The following is a 21,461-nucleotide window of genomic DNA, read 5'->3' as shown; positions in this document are numbered from 1 at the left end:
AGGCAGCGGAGGTTTTTTGGAATCAGAGTTTTCCTTCTCTGATGTGCCCTGACTGGAAGATCGAACCAGCGACACTTAGCTCGCAGGCCGACGCTCAATCCACTGAGCCAAACCAGCCAGGGGAGTTTCTCTTATATAAATAATGATAATTTTATGTCCAGAACTTAAGATTCATTGCGTATGTAAAATTGGTAAGAAAAGATGTATTAAGAATATTGTTTAGTATAGACATCACTGAATCAAAATAAGATAACTGCTTATTAAATATGATCCCTAATTCTCAGCCCATAGCTTTTATTCCAAACATTAACTTCATTTTTTTTCCAAAAAATATATGTACATATAAATCTGTTATATATTTTTTGATTATATAGCTTTCTATTTTTTCTTAAAAAATAACCACATTTCATTTATTCTTATCTGAGACAAGTCTCTACCTCTCCCTATGAAGCTGCATGTCTTGATTTTCCTTCTCGCTTCTCTTTGTAAGGTAGAACGCCTCTTTTTCCAAGGCTAGTTCTGCAGCATTTTTACAAGTTCTATGAACTACATGATAGCCTCCAACATTCCTAAGCTTTTTTCTCTCAGTTAGCCAGAGAAAGTTTGGGTTACATAAAATTAGGAGACTGACACACCAAGAATTTTTGCTTTTCCTTTTTATATACAGGGTGGGAAAGAGTAGGTTTATAGTTGGTCATATAAAAATGATACAATAATCAATGAATAATAATACAAGGATAAACTCTGTGTTTCATGTAATCACAACTCTAAACTTACTTTTGCCCACCTCTGTATCTTTCTATGTTGAATATATGTGTGTGCGTGTGTGTGTATATATATATATATATACACATACACATATAAGTATTTCCTTTTTATATATATTTCTGTGTTAAATTATCTGTTATAGCAGCTCTTTGTTTTTGTTTTTCAATATCTCTTTATAAAATGAAGAGATATTTAAAAGTATAGCTATAATAAAGAAATTGGGCATATCCCATCCATTTTGTTTAAAATGGTTTAAAGACCTTCTTTTAGCATTCAAGACTTATGGACATTTGCTAGTTCTGAGATCAGGTTTTCAAAATGTAAATAGTATGCATTAGGCAGGTCATGAGTAATCCTTAAAGGGTAATTCATTTTTTGCAGTTTCTTCTTTTCTTTAGGTGAAGCTATTTTCCAAAGTGCCAAACACAGTGTGACATATTTTTCATGTTTAAAAGTGATAGTTTTCTGTATTTTGTCCAATATAGCCAGAGTCAAAACAACAAATAATTTCAATACTCTGGGAGACTGCTCAATGAGAGAGCAACTGGTATGTCTTGACCTGTGCAAAGACCAGGACCCACTGCCAGATATGATAGGGTGACAGTAAAATCTGGTCTGTCCAGAGCTCCCTTTTTATGCCTGCTTTTCTTGGCTAATAGCAACAGCACCCACTTTAACTCTCAAAAGCATTCCAGTTTAGACGATATTATAGGTAATGGGCCAGTTTTACATTAACAGTGTCACCAGAAGTGAGTGAGTGATTGAAATGGTGTTCCTCCAGAGCTTCTGCCATCACAGCAGCCAGCTCCGCCTCCCATTGCCACAAATACTATACTTGGTATTAGTTTCTGCAATCAGTATAACTTCCTTGCCAACGGGAACATTTAAATTAAGCACTAAATTGAAGTATCAAAAATAACCACTTTTCAGGGAAAAATCCATCAAAAAACAATGTAATAGTCATTAGAACTTTTGTTCATTATCTTCTAATTCCTAACTTTATAGATGTCTTGTGATTAAAAATATTTACAGTTATGAAAATTATTTCACTGACCTTTTTCCTGCAGACCTCATCAACCACCTCTATGTCAACTTGCAGCTATCCATCCTGTGAATTCAGTATTGTTCCAGGGGGTCCGTGATTTTACTGATTTCCTTCTTATATAACAGGGGTCTAACGGGTGATTTATAAATTGACAATGACCTTCTATAATCTACTGTAATTTACAGTATGTCAAAGAGAAATCCCTGGAATTTGTGGACATTTTTATGGCTGTTTTTTTTTAGTTAAAGGGAAGGCTGGAATTTTCCCCTATATGTATCTATTCTGGATTAGTTCTATTGTAATTGTGGAGGTGGGGGAGATAGCAGAGTCTTATATTTTAAAAGCAATGTGTGATTGCAAACCACATTAACTTTAAGGGATTTTAAATGTTTCAAATTTGTAATTAAATATTTTAAAACACTTTTTTGTGTCTCTTTCTAATTCTAAAGAGCATATCACTTTGCCTGAGCAAGCAAATATAGAGTAGCGATTATAAACCTGGTATGTCCAGAGTTGAGTAAAATAATCCATAGGTATTAAGTTTGAGTTTATAATAAAAATAATCATGCTTTGATATTTTTTGTGTGTCTTTGAGTGTAGATTTAGTTCAGTATTTATCTTATACCAAGAAATCAGTTAAATTAATATTTAACATCTATAAGACATGCTCATTTTCTCAAAAATTTACTAAAAAGTAAAAACAATTTAAAAATAGAATTTAAATTTAAAAATTTAAGATTTTAGTTTGTTGTTAGAAATTAACTATGAAGATATTTTAAGTTTTGGGTTAATTCTAGAGGATAGTGTTGAGAGTCATGTGCAGTTGATGTGTATGATGAAGTAATTATAAGAATTGCATGAAACCACTTATGAATTTCTAATGAAACACATTTTATCTCTACCTATTTCTCAAGTTTAAACTCTTTTATGAAACATACAAAAGTCAACACCTAAACCAAACCATCTCTCAATAATCTTCAGTCAACTGACTTTTATACAAAAATATATTTTGTCCATAGTCAAAGCATATATTTTCTGCAAAAGTCAACTCAAAATGTCATTCCTGAGTAACTTATATTTATATAGTGACAAAGTCTGGAAAAATAAATAAGTAGCTAAATGGAACCCATTCCCTACGTGAATGACACATTGAACCAGATTTTCTTAGCAACCAACCTACTTCCTGATTTGAACATTTTTATGTGTAGCTTTTTTAAGCTACATGAGTTATTAATTTGTTCTCAAGAAACAAGTTGGGACCTGGAAAATTGCACATAATTATAAGCTGAAGATTTTTAAGTAAAACAAACAAAAAATGCCTATAAGGTGCAAGACACAGTACAAGTATGATAAAAAATGAGATAAAAAATGTGGCAAAGAATAAGTCTTTTGAAAAATAGAAATTATTAAAAATTATCTGAAAATAACTTTTCATGTACTTGAAATATATCAGGTTAAATGTGTTCTGATTATCCCCAAAGGTGTAGAAATTATCCTGTATTTAGGTCAAGTGAACATGCTCCTTCGTCATAAGCAGAGCAAAGCAAACTGAACTTCATTGATTTTTCTGTCATATCTAGGTGTTTTCATTTCTGGTATATTATCTGAGGCCTCTCTATTAAGATGTAAATGTTATCTGGCAAAGACAAAGAGTATTCCTTATTAAAGTGAATTAGTCTTTTGGGAATAGTTAATTTTGAAATGGAGATAGAATGTGGCTAGAATTGCTGATTGGGTAAGTTTTCTGAGAGCTGAGTTAGTGTGTGTGTGTGTGCGCGCACCTCTTTTTCTGAAGTGGGATGTGTATGCATATGTGCCTTCCTGTGAATTGGAGTGGTGGTAAGGGAGTGCGAAACTGAGAACAACGATGCAGTATTTTGTCTCAGGCTGACTGTAATCTAGTTACCTGGAATTCTAAAATAAACTAAAAAATATGCCCAAGAAGAAATTTAAAAATTTTACATAGGTGGACAAATTTTGTAAGCTTGAAACTTGGTCTTGTTTTTCTTTTTTCTGAATTGAATCATTTTCTGTCTTTTCTTTCGTTATTTTGAGTTGTGTTTGTATTGAGCATAATATATTTCATTTTTTTCCAGCTTTCTTAGGGTACAATTGACAAATAAAATTTGTATATATTTAAGGTATCCAATATAATATTTTGACATGCATACATTGGTGTATCACAATCAAGCTTATTAACTCATTCATCATCTCAGTTACCAATTATCCTCTTTCTCTCATTCACTCATTTCTCTGACAAATAACTCCAGCATATCTACTATGTACCAGGTACTCTGCTAAAGACTTGGAATATGAAAATACTAAGACTTAGCCTTTGAATATAAGACTCAAGGAGCTTACAGTTTAGTGAGGGAGTCTGAAACATAAAGTAATTATAAATCACTATGACTGGTCCCTTAAACATATTACAAGAATAGGGGAGTGAGGGAAGAAGGAGAAATATCAAGGAGAAGAGATATAAGGAGAGTTAATGAAAGTGATGAATTGAAAAGTAAAGGATGATACAAGTTAGGTTGGTAAGATAGAGGAAAGCAAACTTCAGGACACTAAGCATAGGTTCTGAGATCGGAAGTGGCATTTGATGGCTTGGCATGAGGGCTAATACCAATTATCTTCAAGGAAACAGCCAAAGGAAGGGATTTTCCTAAATTCTCAATCTGCTAAAAAATTCAGATTGGTTTAAAAGGTAGTAGTAATATGCTTCAGCTGCTAAGAAATTTATATTTGAAAATCATTCATGGTAAAACTGTTCTATGGCAATTGTTTTTATTTCTTCTTTTATCTCCCTATTGTAAAAAATGGAGAAACTGAAGTGGCTCTTTAATTTTATAGTTGACTCAGAAGAGACCTTTTGTCAATCTCTTTAAGATTTATAGGAATAGAACAACTATTATCAGGAATCTGATAGATGATAAAAAGGTTCTTATTGATCATGCATCCTTAAAACTACATCACAACTTATTGTCAACCCTAATTGATTCTGGCCAAGATTTCTTGAGAATATAGCCAGCAATTTAGAGAGGCAGAACTTCTGGTAAAGCATCACTTAGAGAAAGGAGATTACTAATGTTTCCTTCTGTAAAAATTAAATTTAATAAAACTTAACCTTGCAACAAGCCATATACCCAAATGCCAGCTGGTCACTTCTTCCATTGAATATATGCTAGCCATTTTCTGGAACCAATAAGAAGTATAGAAACTAAAAAAAAAGTTTAAAATGTAAAAGTACTAAAGTTAAGTAAAAGTTCTAGTGGAGCTTTTGTTAAAATAAAAAAAATCAAAGCACAAATTTTTCTCATTTTTAACTATATTTTGTAACATTTACAGACTTAGAAAAAAGTACAAATTTTCTATAAACTCTTCAATCAGTTTTTTCCCTAGTGACAACACCATTTACACAGCCATGGTATAATCATTAAAATCTGAAAATTAACATTGATACCATAGTAGTAACTAAACTACAGATCTTGCTAAGCATTTAACAGCTTTCTTGTGATGCTCTGTTTCTGGTCCAGGATCTGCTCTGGGACCTACATTGTACTTTGTCATCTTGTCTCCTTTGTCTCCTTCAATCTTTGACAGTCCCCTGGTCTTTCCTTGTCCTTTGGTCCTTGACATTTTTGAAGAACAGTGACACTTATTTTGTTGAATGTATCCCAAATTGGATTTGCCAGATGTTTTCTTGTTATTAGATTGAGTTTATATGTGTTTGGCAAGAACATGACAGAGGTGATGTGTCTTTTATAGTGAGCCACAGCAGGAAGCACGCGATGTCCAAGTGTCTTATTACTGCTGATGCAAATTTATTCATTTTCCCTTTCTAATTAAAGAGTATCTTGTGGGGAGATGCTTGAGACTAAGAAAACCCAGTATTCCTCATCATACTTTTGCTCACAACTTTAGAATCGATCAGTGTTTTTCCCCTGCCCCAATTGCTGTGGAGTTTGCCTAATGGTTGTTATATATTTCCATCATATATTCTATATTAATTAGAATCTACTGTATGGAAGATTACATTCTTCCCCATTCTTATGCATTCATTTCTCTGTTCATATTAATAGGGAATTATACATGGATATTCACTTTATTCTATTGGCTATAATCTATTACTTTTGTTACTTATTTTGCTCTTAAAATTGTCCTATATTTGACATTGGGAACTCCTTCAAATAGGACTCGGCATTCCCATTATTTTTTGAACACTATCTTACTTTCTGGCACATCAAAATATTCCAGGTACATGTGGTATTTTCCCTTCCCAATTTCTGGAACCAACCATTCCTACATGAAGCCCTGATTCCTTTAACTGGAAAATGGGTTTTAGAAATCAAGATCTGGATGTTAGTTAAATGCATACTTTTATAGTCTATTATATTATTCACTGGTGAGTTTGTCTTTATTCACTCATGCTATGGATGGTCTGACCTTAATGAACACATTGCTACCAAATACGTCAAAACGTAGTAACATTTTGTTAAAATTTACCCCAGATATTTTACTCTTTGTATAGATGTTGGCAATCCACGACTTGCATGAAGAGATGTCCTGTGGGCAGAGGTTGGTGGTACCCAGGTTGCTTGCAGCTGTCTTTTTGGTGTTCCTCTTCCAGTTCACACAATATTCCTGCTGTTGCCATCCATCTTCTCCTGGTCTTGTTATCAAGATCAATCTATATTTGGACCTTCATTCTTATTTGATTCCATACAAGTCCCACCCCTTAGGCAGATACTGTTCTTGTGCCACCTCTGGACTACTCCGATGTAACATAGAGGTGACTCAGATTAGCTTACTTTGCCTTGTGAGGGAATTATCTTACACTACTTTTTCCTTACTCTGTCCAAGTCAAAATTCCTGAATCCTCAGAATTGCTGCCATAGACTAAATATTGAGTAGAAAGGAGGAGATTTAAATATGGTTGTATTAGGTTTAATATCACTGACATCTACCCTCCACTTAGAGTTTCAAGTGTTATTTAAGGTTAAAACGAGACTGTTAACTCACTGAATTCCAGGCTTGGTGATAAAGTAAACTAAAATATGTTGAGAAGCATGGGGAATATTTTGTAGAGTATCACAATTATTTAAAATCTCCAAAATGCATAACACTAACTCTAGATAACCCTACTTTTTTCTCAGTATGTGGGAAGAAAGAAGGTCAGAGTCTGAATACAGCAAATTTATGCTGTGCAGCCTCTGGTATAAAGCCTCATTTATCTAAACATATGCTTTATAATGTCATTCTACAGTGCAAAAAGTTCAATATAATTCAATACAAAGATCTGAGATGAACATTTAACAGGACAATCTCTTGTGACTGGTCGCATACATTTACATTCAGAATAGCATAAAGTACCTGTTTAAAATTAATTGCAAAAAAAAGAGCAATTTCTGCTCTCCAGGGCTTATTTGGTGACATGAGCATCTAGAGAGAAAGCAGACTCTAAAGGCAGACATGGCTTGTTTGATGCCATTTATGCTGTGATGGTTTCCCCACTTTTGACATGTACCTACCTGTCAACAAAGTGAATGTCACAATGTATAAATATTCCACATTAAAGGTATCATGGAAATAAGACTTTGTAAAGATTACTATTTAATGCCTTGAAGGAACTGAAAACATTTTATAAGAATCCTCTATCAGGTGACAACAACATATTCAGTCACAAAAGGATTTTGGGATACTGGCAATGTCAATCCTTGCTCTAGGTTGATAAAGGCCTATGGACACTGGGAGAATATATTCAAAACCACAGGGTCACTTAGAATGTCCTGATCTGGAGGGGATCTCAAAGCACTTCTCTGGCCATTTCAAAGTATTATAAAATAACCTAGTCAATTCAATATGTGAACTTGTATCTTTTTCTCAAATCTCTCATCAGATAAAAACATTACTGCTATATCTGGGAGGTGTTTCAGGACATGTGTTTTCTCCCTGGTACAATCTGGTACTTTGTCCTTCTTCCCCTGCCCTTACAGGAAAGATTGGTATGGCTTCCTAGCTACATCAGTTTTCTCAATTAAGAGTCCTTCTTTGCCATGTTGTTTCTCTTCCTTGAAGACTAGATCACTTGGTCTTGGAAATGTGCTTCCCTTTGTGGGAAATGGGCTCTGAGAGGATTGTTACTATAGTTTTCAGAGCTGAGTGATCTGAAATTCCCAACATCTCCTCACACCCAGACCTACCCTAAAACTAGCTATTATGAAAGATATTTAGGCAAAGAAATTGGACTAATTAAAAATGGTATTCATAAATAAAACATTTTGGCAATGTTAGCTAGTGAGTGAAAACAACTACATTTTTGAGCAGACACACATAGTTAAAACCTATTTTTACTGTAGATATTTCTCTTCTCCTTTCCCCCTCCCCTATCCCAGTCCCTCTCTTCCTTCTCCTTCTCCTCCTCCCCCTCCTTCTCTCCTCATTCTCCCCACCCCCCTCCCCATCTCCCTTTCCCCCACTTCCTATATTTCTCTTCCACTCCTTCTCCTTTTCCTTTTTCTTCTTTTCTCCCTCTTCTGCCTGTTAGCTAGGGTCAGCCAGCTGTATTCATAATTGCTTTTATTGGTATTCTGATTGATTTCCATTTTTAATGAAGACGTGAGAAAAGAGTCATAGTTTCTATTTAGTATGACTGTAACCACTGTTAGGAACCCAATTTTGTGCAAGATATGAAAATGTAGAATTATATAACACATTTCACAATATTTGACAAATAATTACAACATAATGAAGTGAGCAGTGGAGCAAAATCAATAAAGTTATATGAGAATACTTGGTTTACGGGTGGAGTCCAGGGCAGAGCAGTTGGAACTGATTTCAAAGAAAAAGTGAAGTTTGAGTTGAATCTTACAGTGTGACTAGCTCACCAGACTAGAGACAAAAACCTTGGCCTTAGCCGTTCTCTAACCTCAATGTCGAGACTCCTTTTTGAGGAACAGAAACCCAACTCATATTTCACAAACCAGTTTTATTCAAATACTGTATATATATCTTTGACATGAGTGTTTTCATAATCACAGAATGAGGTTTTGCTTCATTTAAAACAGAACTACCTAATATATTACCCTCAGTACCCTCTGATTTGTTTAAACATAACACATTTTAAAATTATGTTTTTGAAATTCAAGTTCTTATAAAAAAACTTTAGGATAATAACTGTCTTCAATGAACATATTTTCTCTGTAAATATACATTTGTGATCCCTAACCTGTAGATATATATTTGTGACACCTATATTTTATCTTATATTATTATTTTATAGTAGCATTTAAATGGCATACTTCCAAATATTAAAAAAAATATTATGAGGTAATATCATGAGAAATAATTACTATACTGATACTGTTTTAAATTTATTTTTAACCAATTATTTTTCATGTGAATTGATTGTTGTTATTTCAGGCTAATGTGTCTTCTTCAAAGGGAACACACTTGTTGAAATAAAATAAATTAGAGAATTCCCAATTATGAGAGACTTTGTAAAGGTTCAACTATAAGTAAAATCTCTCTTTCTTAAGAATGGGAAAATACCCTCTAATTTAAATTTCCTTATTTATTTTCCTGTAATTAGGCAATAATTGATAATCATAAAGTATCCATGCAATCTCATGATGAAGCTGGAAGGCAGATTACAGTGTGATGAAAAAGGAAATGGATATCGAGTTTAGATGAGCATATTGGACAATACTTTTATAAGATTGGCCATAGAAGGAAGTGGGGAAATAAAGTGACAGGTATAAAGAAACATGTGATTTTTAGGGGCTGCATTTGTATTTTCTTTTTGGAAAAGATTTGACAATTTTTAAGTGTTGATAGAAGAAACTGGTAAGGTTGGAAAATAGAGACTTCCTCATCTGGTCATAACTAACACCAAATGACCTTCCAGACATACTGAATTAGAAACATGTACCCAATATCTAAGACGATAAATTACAGGCACTCCACATCGTGTTGGCAAAACTAACCACTATTTGTGAGAAGGAAACTCATGAGATGAGTCCCAGGTCCACCCTGGGTCTTTGTCTTGGGACAATTTACAAGGTTCTCCAGAGAAGACAAAATTTGGAGTGAATCACATCAAGTTCAGAGAGATTGGTACACACTTTGGAGTCCCACAGACAAAGGCAAGAGGGCAGAAATGAAAACATCTCAGCTTAAAATTTTATTTAGAGAAATGTTTTTTAATACAAATGAAATTCTATGTGCATAATAGACATAGGGTGATTCACATCTTCTTATTCTTTTGAATCTGTTTTTGGTATGTTGATTATATAAGAAATGTGTCATCTTATCAAAATTATCAAATTTATTGGTGCAAGATTTCTAATACTATACTGTTATTGTCTTTTCACTATTGTAAGATCTGTGATAATATCTATTTTGTCATTCCTGATATTTTGTATTCTCTCCTTTGTTCTTATCAGTCTCCTTAAAGTGTCATCAACTTCATTAATATTAAAAAAATACTTTTGCTTTTTTATTTTTATTTTTTGAATGGTTTTTCTTTCATTTATATCTGTTTTAGCTTTAGAATTTCTTACCTGCTGTTTGCTTTTGTTTTATTTTATTCATCCTTTTCTAGCTTTATAGGGTAGAATATTATGTGAATTAACTTTAAATATTTCTTTTTTAACGTGTACTCCATAGGAATGTTCATCTTGTACTTGTTTCATGTATTCCACAAATGTCAATTAGGTTAAATTGTTCAGCAGTGTTGTTTAATCTTCTTATGCCGTCATTTTTTCTAGTTTTTCTATCAATTTTCTGAGAAAAATGTGTTAAAATCTGCAACTATGTGGCTCTATTTCTTGCTTTAATTCTGTCATTCTTTGCTTCATGTAGTTTGAAGCTCTTTTGTTAGATACATGTATATTTATGATTTATGTCTCATTTATGTCTTGATTTTTTATCATTATAAAATTATACTTTTGATCTCTGAAAATACTAGCTGCATTCAAGTCTTTTTTGATATTAATATAGTTATACCAGCTTTCATGTATCTAATGTTTATATGGTATATCTTTTTAGCACTTTACCAAAGTTTTCTTTTTTTAATTTTTAAAATGTAATTCAATTGGAAAGTATATTTTTGTTTAATTTTTTATTCATCTATTTTGAGTTCCTGGCTTTTGGAATGTTTATTCCATTTATACTTGGTGTTATTATTGAAATTTGGATTTAGGTGCATCATATTTGCAATATTTTAATATTTTTTCAAACTGTTCCTCTGTTCTTCCTATCCTGCTTTCTCTTTATATAATCAATTATAGGCAGTATGTTAATTCCTTCTAGTTTTACCTCTTTAATTATTACTTTCTATTTAATGATAATGCTACTGTTTATAATACTTATCCTTACCTAAGTATATTTATAGAGCTAATATTGTATCGCTTCATGTAAAATGTAGAAAGCTGGGACCACATAACTATGTATATATATTTAAATATATATAAAACCTCTTTTTTAAGATTTTTATCTTTTAAAGAAAAGAAAATAAACATAAAAAATTATAGTGTCCTATATTTCATCCACATATTGTCATTCCTTGTGCTCTTTATTCCTTACTCTGGAGCAGAGTTTTCACTTGGTATCATTTTTCTTCATCCTGAGGATTTCCTTTATTATTTCTGGTAGTATGGATCTGCCATAAACTCTGTCTTCTGAAACCTCAAGCCAACAATATCGCAGAGTTTTGTTTTATTTTTTTCCTTTGGGGGGGTATAATGATGTTTATTTCAGGATTAATTTTTTAAGTATATTTTGTTGATTATTCTGTTACAATTTTCCCAATTTCTTTTCTCTTTCCCCCCCTTCACCCAGTACCCCCATTCTCTCCTGCAATTCCACCCCCCCCCCCACCTTGGTTCATGTCCAGGGTTGAGCATATAAATTCTTTGGCTTCATTCTTTTCTATATTATTCTTAACTACCCCCTGTTCATTTTGTACCTGCCGATTATGCTTCTTAATCCCTGCACCATTTCCCCATTTCTCCTCCTTCCCCTCTCCCAGCTGATAACCTTCCAAATGATCCCCATACCTATGATTCTGTTCCTGTTTTGGCTGTTTGCTTAGTTTGTTTTTGTTTTTATTTTTTTAGGCTCTGTTGTTGATAGTTGTGAGTTTGTTGTCATTTTATTGTTCATAGTTTTCATCTAGCCAACTTGCATTGAGCAAACTGAGGAATGATCTCAGGGAAAAAGCCATATCATGCATATTGTACTCAGCACATATTCCTTTTTTTGGTGGAAAAATATCTTCCAGTTTCTGCCTACATTTGATTGCCCTAATGGTCCTTTACATAGTTGTTTTTTTGTAATTTATCTGAAGTTCATAAGTTTTATCTCTGATAAGTTGTCCTTTTTTTTTTTTTTTTTTTCTGAGGGAAGGGAAAGAAGCAAGAAAGAGAAGGAGAGAAACATCAGTTGGCTGTCTGCCTTTCATACACACCCTGGCTGGTAACTGAACTTGCAACCCAGGTATGTGCCCTGACTGGGAAGTGAACCCACAACCTTCCAGTTTGCAGGACAACACCAAACCAGCTGAACCACACAGGCTAGGGAAAGTATGTCTGTTTTGTGGCAGTCTTCCATTACTGACACTAACCCCTTCATTAGCTCAATCTTAAAATTCAGTTTTATAACACTATAAGCTTCTCCATTCTATTAACCATTGGTAATAAATATATCTACAACTTAATGGAAAATTAATGGAATCATCCATATGTATACGGAAATATATTTTCAAGAGTATTTGTTGAGAAAATAATATGTAGCTATATGATTCATTTTGGGGTAAATGTCCATCGATTGATTACAAGGCAAATCATTTTCTCTCTCCCAGTCTTATTTTCTTCTCTGTAAAGTATGGGGTTGACCAAATGATTTCATGTTTAACAATCTGAATATTGTGGGATTTTTGTATTTACTTCCTTCTCCATACATGGAAAATCAGTGAGATACTGAATTATTAGCACAAGGTTTTTGTCTTCCATGACCCAACTAACTTGAATGGAAAGTTACTGGAATCCAGATTCTGTTCAGTTTCCTAAGGTAAGTGCTGAGATTCCGCAGGGCTCTGCAGCGCCTAGTGACACTGAACAGCTGGTCTGTGCAGCACGCTTAGTGGGAACCTACAGTAGAGAGTAGCAGAGGGGAGCAGAGCTTGCTACCCTAAAATATGCCTCTTTGAAATATTAATTAGGGTAAGCTGGTTAATTTTCAGACCCAGAGGCTAAAAGAATTTATGGTAGAAAGTTTATTGCAGGGAGGAGCTACCACCATAGATAACTAGAGTTTAATCTGAACTAGGAGTAGTAGGTAGGGAGGAATCTAGCAAAAGCCTTTTCTGTGTCCCACTGTCTAAATGGCCCAGCAAGTATTTGTAATTCTTTGCATTTTCCTATGAATTGCTTACTTCCATTTGAAGTCTCAGACCCCTACCTCCTTTCCATAGTCTATAATTTATATATATATAGCATACGGGTAGGCAGTAAAACAGCTCCCAGTCACATGTTTTCTGCGGGACGCTTGTGGGCATACATAAATATGTCCACACATATATATACATGTACCCTGGCTGGTTTGGCTCAGTGGATTGAGCGTCGGCCTGCGAGCTAAGTGTCGCTGGTTCCATCTTCCAGTCAGGGCACATCAGAGAAGGAAAACTCTGACTCCAAAAAACCTCCGCTGCCTTGCGGCATACCTCTTCAGGGGAAAGGCTAAGGGAGTAAACCCCGACAGAAAATCCGGAACCGGAGTCCCTAAGGCGGTTTGAGGTTGTAGTCAACACCGGCAACTCCTGCGGCGCACCTGAAGCCAAGCTGTATTGACTCCGTCTTTCCCTTGGACCCTTCAGCTGCGAAGAGAGGGGGGGTCTGCTGCATGGGCAACAGCAGACCCTCCATATCACCCTGCCCAGGCTCTGTAGCTTCAGCTTCACTGGAGAGGACACTCCAGCGTCATCGCAAGATGTCGATTCAACACGGGAGGAGACAGATACTGTGTCACTCCCAAGTCGGACTGCACAACCATTCTCGGCGGTGCAGATAGACTCTTAAGAAGCTACACCATCGTCTCTCGAGACGGACGGCTGCCGATACGATATGATATATATATATATATACCTAATTTGGAATTTTCATGCTTATGTGAATTCTCCATGCATATTTATTAGAACTTGATTTTCTCCTGTTAATCTGTCCTATGTCATTTTAATTATTTGACCAGCGAAAAGAATCAAGAGGGAAAGTAAGGAATTTCTCCTCTCACAGTGGCATTACCTAGATTGTGGACCTTGTCGCTAGACAGATCTGGGTTTGCCAGACTGATCTGTGACTTTGTGGCTATGTGACTTTGTGTAAATAAATTGGAGGGAATAATTACACCACCTGACAAAACTGTTGCCACACTTATATTTCTAATGTTTGTCAGGTCCTTGGAATGAAGCCCAAAGCTAATAGATAAACATAGAAGCTCTGACTAGTTGAACAGAAAATCTTGTTATGCTTAGAACAAATATATTTTCTGAAATTTTCTAATAAAAATCAAATTTCCACATAAGCAGTTACTTCTCATTTACTGCTTCTTTCTTAAAATGCTATACTCCCTTCTCCCTTTTAAAAATATTTTATTTGCCAAAATATGGCATACTTATACAAAAGAAAAATAGCCAATGAAATATAAGTGGTGTGAGATGAAGCAATAATTCAAGCCAGATTGACTCAGCCCTTTAAAGAATTTGCTAGAAAAATCTAAGCTAAATAAATTGTACAAGATCTTTTTGAAACATGAAATGTACTTTCAAAATTCACATCATGTAAGGCAAGTAATGCTAAATTTAGAAAGCATTATTAACATATCTGGAACATGAAATATTGCCACTCTCCTTTTGACAAGGCCCTTTTTAGTCAGGAATTTATCCCTCCCCTTTGTCACTAGCTACACCTTCAGTCTGAATAACAACAGTGAAATAAAGAGGCAAACAGTCCCCTGGAGACAGCTGTTCCTATGCTTTCTGCACCCAGTAATACCATCTATGAGCGGGACGTCCCCAAAACCTGGAGTTTATTAAAAATTGCATATTTATTCTTGCATGTTTAAATTCATCACTCTCAAAGTACCCTTCATTTGATATAATACACCTATAAAGTCTTCTTTCCACTGCTCAAAACAGTTTTTGAACTTGTCAATGTTGATGCCTTTTAGGGCTTCTGCCTTTTTTTTTTGTTTTACCTCTTCCTCATCAGCAACACATTTCCTTTTTAAGACCTCCTCTATCAGAGAAACAAACAGAAAAAGTTGCTTGAGGCCAGATCCAGTGAATAGCAAGAGTTGGGTGGGGACAATGCCATTTTTGGTCAAAAGCTGCTGAATACTAAGCAAAGCAGGAGATGGGCAAATGCATTAAAAAAGTCTTCAAAAAAATCCACCGAAGCCAAATGCAGCCTCTCACAATAGCAGCTCGTACACTGATACAGATGGGTTGTTAGAACACTCACCTAGTGGGGAAAGCCTGCACCACAGGGGGCCTGACCTCCAGGAGATAATTCTGTTTTGAGGGAGTATACCCCTCATATATTTTTTATTCAAAGAAATGTGTTATGGTTGGGCATTGCAGAATATGAAGCTTTAGTGCACACTTTCCAGTGCCCATTAATCCATGTTTTCCTCTTCTTTCGTAACAGAATTGTTTTTTCCAGGAATGCTTTGAAGGTGATCCAATAACAAGTATAGATCCTGATTAGTTTAAGCCAATTAATAGCCAGTGGTTGTTTTCTCTTGATATCATTGAGCTACTGATTATTCATATGTATATGAAGATCATTCCACCTGACATGTAGTACATAAGAAAATAGTTGTGTACTTTATTTTGGGAAGATGTAACAAAATACTTTAAACTGGTTGGCTTAAAGATGAAACATTTATTTCTCATGGCTCTGAAGACAAAAAAGTATGAGATCAAGATGCTAGCAAATTCAGTGTCTGATGACTGCCTTCTTGCTGGTTTGCAGAGAGCAACCCTTTTTTTCTGCATTATTGCTTTTTATTTATTTTATTTTATTCTATTCTATTTTAATTTTATTTTATTGTTTTACCATTTATTCCCACTACACCCTTCTCCATACCTCCCCCCCACCCCCCACTCCCTGGGCAATCACCACATTGTTGTCCCTGTCCATGAGTTCATTCTTTATTTTCTTCTTTGCTCACTCCCTCCACTCTCCCCACCTTGTCCCAGAGCTGTCATCTGCTCTTCATCTATGAGTCTGTCTCTATTTTACTTGTTAGTTCATTTTGTTCAATAGATTCCACATCTGAGTGAAATCACATGGTCTTTTTCTTTCTCTGACTGGTTTATTTCACTTAGCATAATGTTCTCCAGCTCCATCCATGCTGCTGCAAAGGTTAACATTTTCTTCTTTTTCATGGCTGTGTAGCATTCCATTGTAAAAATATACCATGCTTTTTTATCCACTCATCTATTGATGGACACTTGGGCTATTTACAAATCTTGGCTGGTGTAAATAATGCTGCAATGAATATAGGTGTGCAGATATTCTTTCAGGTTAGTGTCTGGGGCTTCTTTGAAAAAATTCTCAGATGTGGAATTGCTAGGTCATAAGGCAGTTTTATTTTTAATTTTTTCAGGTAACTCCATACTGCTTTCCACAGTGGCCAAATCAATCTGCATTTCCGCCAACAGTGCATGAGGGCTCCCTTTTCTTCACGTTCTCACCAGCACTTGTTGTTAGTTGATTCATTGAGGATGGCCATTCTGACAGGTGTGAGGTAATATTTCATTGTGGTTTTAATTTCTATTTCTTTGATGATTAGTGATGTCGAGCATCTTTTCATATGTCTAGTGGTCATCTGTCTGTCATTTTTGGCAAAATGTATATTCAGGTCCTTTGCTCTTTTTAAATTGGATTATTTGTTTTTCGGTGATGAGTTTTATAAGTTCTCTATAAATTTTGTATATTAATATTTTATCAGATGTATCAGCGAGTATGTTCTCATGTTCTCCTTTTCAGTAGGTCATCTTTTCATTTTGTTGATGGTTTCCTTTGTTTATTTTTTCTTTTGTTTCCCTTGCCCAAGGAGTTATATAAGAAAAAATGTTGCCACAAGAGATGTCTGAGATTTTACTACTTATGTTTTCTTCTAGGATTTTTATAGTTTCAAGGCTAACATTTAAGTCTTTTACCCATTTTGAGTCTATTCTTGTATATGAAGTAAGAAGGTGGTTTAATTTTTTTTTTTGCATGTGTCTGTCCAATATTCCAAACATCATTCATTGAAATGACTGTTTTTACCCCATTGTATGCTTTTGCCTTCTTTGTCAAACATTAATTGACTACAAAGTTGTGGGTTTAATTATGAGCTCTCTATTCTGTCCTACTGATCTATGTGTATGTTTTTATGCCAGGACCAAGCTATTTTGATAACTATGATCTCATAATATAGTTTGATATTTGGAAGCATGATTCCTCCAGCTTTGTTCTTCTTTCTCAGGATTGCTGTTGCTATTTGGAGTCTTATGGTTCCATATACATTTTTGGAATATTTGTTCTAGTTCTGTGAAATATGTCATTGGTATCTTGATAGGAATTGCATTGAATCTATATATTGCTCTGAAGAGTATGGGCATTTTAATAATGTTAATTCTTCCTATACATGAGTATGGCATATGTTTCTATTTATTTGTTTCTTCTTCAATATCTTTTTCTTCAAAGTCATAATTTTCCATACACAGGCTTTTTACATTCTTGGTTAAATGTATTTCTAAGTATTTTATTATTTGATGGATTTAATTGATATCTTCAGAGAGTTTTATCCCAAAGTGATAGAATATGCATTATTTTCAAATGCACATGGAACATTTTCTAGGACAGAACACATGTTAGGACGCATCTTGCCATATCCTCATGTGGCAGTGTTAGACTCTCCCTCTTCTTATAAGGACATTAATTCCACCATGGGGGCTCCATTCTCATGACCTCTTCTAAACCTAATTACCTCTCAAAGCCCCATTTCCAAATAACATCACATTGGGGATTAGCATTTCAATATATGAATTTTTGGAGAACATATTCAGTTCAGAACAAATATTCTATATGGTTACTTCCATTCACATTATGTATCTTTATGTTACTTGTATTTAAAAGCAGCATGCAAAAGTTAAGCTAACTATAGGCACCACTTTGTACAAAAACAATGCCCTTCACCCAAGTTCTGAAATACTTTTGCAATACTACGTATGCAACATTGTTCAAATATTCTCCCTCAAAAATTGATCATTATTTTCTAAGGATATCCAAGATATCTACAAAATGTTTTTCATTAGATTCCTGACATAGTCCTGCATTCAATCTTGCGGATCAATGTTTGATTCTGTAGGACTTAGAGAAGCCACTGAAAAATGGCCACTTTGAAAAATAAGCATGATATCAATATAATGTTATACCTTTATAGGGAACTAATTATGTTCATCAAGTAAATTTTTTATTTATTACCTCATAAATCACAAATGTGTGGAAGAGACTGGCTGAGTAGGGAGTCTAAAATATCAGAATTAATTAATCCATGTTTTGGTCTAATGAACCAAAATAATTGAGTTTAAAAAATCTTCCCAAATTAACATTATGAGAGAGCTCAATAAATTACTTATATTTAGATGCTTTATTTTTCCTTTCTCTAAACTATCTCCTAGAAGCACTTGGGTTATTTATATCAATTTTTATTTATTCAACCAATATTTAGTGAGCTCCTGCAATAAATCCAGGCAGTATATTAGGCTTTAAAAAACAGTGAGCCAAATCATCCACTATTCCTGCCCTGATGTAGCATATATTCTAGGAAAAGAAAGAGACTGACTGATATATAAAAAATTAAACTGAAATTACAATTGCATTAAATGCTAAGAGGGAGAGATTTGCTATTAAGAAAGTATGTATTTAGAAAAATAATAGACACACAGCCCTTAATGCTTCTCTTAGCTCCTTACTCATTCAGGCTATTGAATTTCTTGCATTGTCCCAACATTTATGATAAATGATCCATATTTCCCTAAAAATGCAGATGATACCTAACCATATATTTGGTATATGTATTTGGTTCTGTTTCTAGACTTTATATTTGGTTTCATTTCTTATTTATAAACTATTTTCATTATAGTCTTATAATATTTTACTAGTATATATATATTTATTTTAAAATATGAATTTCAGAATCATATTTTTGTTATGATCACTTCGGATTTATATGTTAATTTAAGAATGCTGACATCTCCCAAGGTTAAAAATTCCTAACATCATAAGTCTGTTCATGTCTCCTATGAGTCCCTCAAGTGCATATCCATTCATTGAGAATGTAACCATTGTGTTCTTTTTAAAGTTCTATAAAATCTATAAGTGAGATTAGTTCACCACATTAACTGAGAAACAGTGACTAGAGAATCAGATACTGAGTCCAACCTGTCATATTATTACTCTATCAATTACCAATATTCAACTGAGATCCACACGGGGAAAAATATAAGTACAACGACAAAATCCAAAAATGTAACAAGAGACTTCCTTGCCAAGAATTTCACATCATTTAAGATATATGTAACAATCAGGTGATATTACAGTGATATTCATACTTAGGCAAGAGTAAAGGTAAAAGCGATGCCATATTATAACCCTAAAATCAAACCATATTAGATTATTCATGTTTTCCTCATCAGGACCACTGCAGATCCTAAAGACTGTTATCAAAGAGTAAGGGTGAAAATGTTAAGCCTGAAATAGATACAGCAAGCAAAACATTTAAGTAAAATACAATGTATTTTAAAATATAAGTTTATAAACTCTTCCCTTTACTGGACTATCATAATATTCAGGTTCATAATGTTCATGAACATCTCACATTATGTGGGTGGACTGTGTCCCTTTTAGTCACCTAGAGCCAAAGCGAAAAGCGAAAATGATTCAAATGCTAACAGTTCATGAAACTGACCTATAGATTTTTTCTCTTGTCTCTGCTTTTAATTTGCTGTCTTAAATGTGTACAAATGTTTCTTGGAATGATTTTTAAGGGGACAGGGGGAGTTACTGTTCACTTAAACAATTTTAATGAAGGGCTAACCTTTTATATTTAACATGTGTTCCCTTCATTGCTTTCTGGCAGCAGTTTGTACTTTCTTTTTTTTTTCTCCCAAAGGACATAGCATAATGAACATACATGAGATTATTTAAATGAATGGTTTTAATGAGTGCTTGAATAGCTTCTTTAAAAAGCAAGCATGAAATTGCTTTCCCAGTTGGGATGCTTTAAAATATTTTTAGAAAATTCACATGTAAAGCTTTAAAATTCTAACCGTTTTTAATGGGAAAATTATTAAAACAAAGTTTTTTTTTATTGCAATATGCTTCATTTTCACACACGTTGCAAAATACATTACAAAACCAACAGGATTTTTGAATTATTTTAATGGGTTATCACTTTTTATATTAATAAGAAGTTATTTATCAAATTTAAAGGCTGTAGTTTTTACACAAAACTTTCACACATTGAAATAACATCTGTAATTGGTGAATATTGACTACACATAAATACATGTACATTATATGGTAGACATTGCACTGTCTTCCCAACCCTGTGAATTCCTCCCCAAAGTGTTATTATCGGCTTGAGGTTGGGTGGAATTGATCCCATCTCCTTGCTACTGCAATTGTTTCAGAAGTTGACATATACTTAATTTATTCTCATCAAAATGATGTTCAAGACTACTCTTCAATGATTTAATTCATTTCCTGGATGGGAACTAGGAAATGCGTGGGCTCAGGAGCTTCTGGAAACCACAAGCAGGATATAGTTGTGAGAATTGCAGAGAAGAACCAAAACTTAATAAAACTGTTCTTGACACTTGCCTTAGCCTCAGGCTTTTCTGTTATGTGAGGAAATAAATTATATTTATTATTTAAGCTCCTTTGGAACCAAGAATATGATATCAAAGAGTGACATGAACTGCCTTTGGTAAATATTATTGCCCTAATTTTTAAACCATTTATCCATTTGAAAGCATAAGTTGTTTAATTGCCTCTGTTAGATTCACACGAACTATTTAGATACCTCAGACCCTTCAAGCTGAAATTTTAAACATTAAGCCACCTTGTTAACAACTAAAAGTTGGATGTTGATCAGTCTTGTAAATGTTGTTATTATGGACCTTGTTTACTTTGTTTCTGTCAGTAAAAAATACTCACACATGTTATTGTACTAGCTTCTGTAGAAAAAATAGAAAATATTAAGATCAAATTTCTTAACTTTAAGAGTTAACTGTCTAGCATGATTTATACATATTATTAAAAGCAGACAACATTCAATATAAAAGAATATTGTGGCAACAGACCAGCTTTGAGATATTTCCTTATAGATAAAAAGACTTTGCATCAAATGATGTATAAGTTGCCATCCAGCTTTCATATCCTATAATTCTATGGCAAATGAAAAATTAGAAGTTTGAGGGGAAAGTGCCTAAGGCATGCACACCTGAATATCATCAGGAAAGCTGGGATCATCTTGTACTTTATAAATAGGTTTATTGTTTTTCTATTTTAGGTTCTTAAAGGATAAATTTTCTGCC

The sequence above is a fragment of the Furipterus horrens genome, unplaced genomic scaffold (assembly GCF_987537825.1).
Source record: "Furipterus horrens unplaced genomic scaffold, mFurHor1.1.pri manual_scaffold_1, whole genome shotgun sequence".
Lineage (NCBI taxonomy): Eukaryota > Metazoa > Chordata > Mammalia > Chiroptera > Furipteridae > Furipterus > Furipterus horrens.
This window is presented reverse-complemented; position numbering follows the sequence as displayed.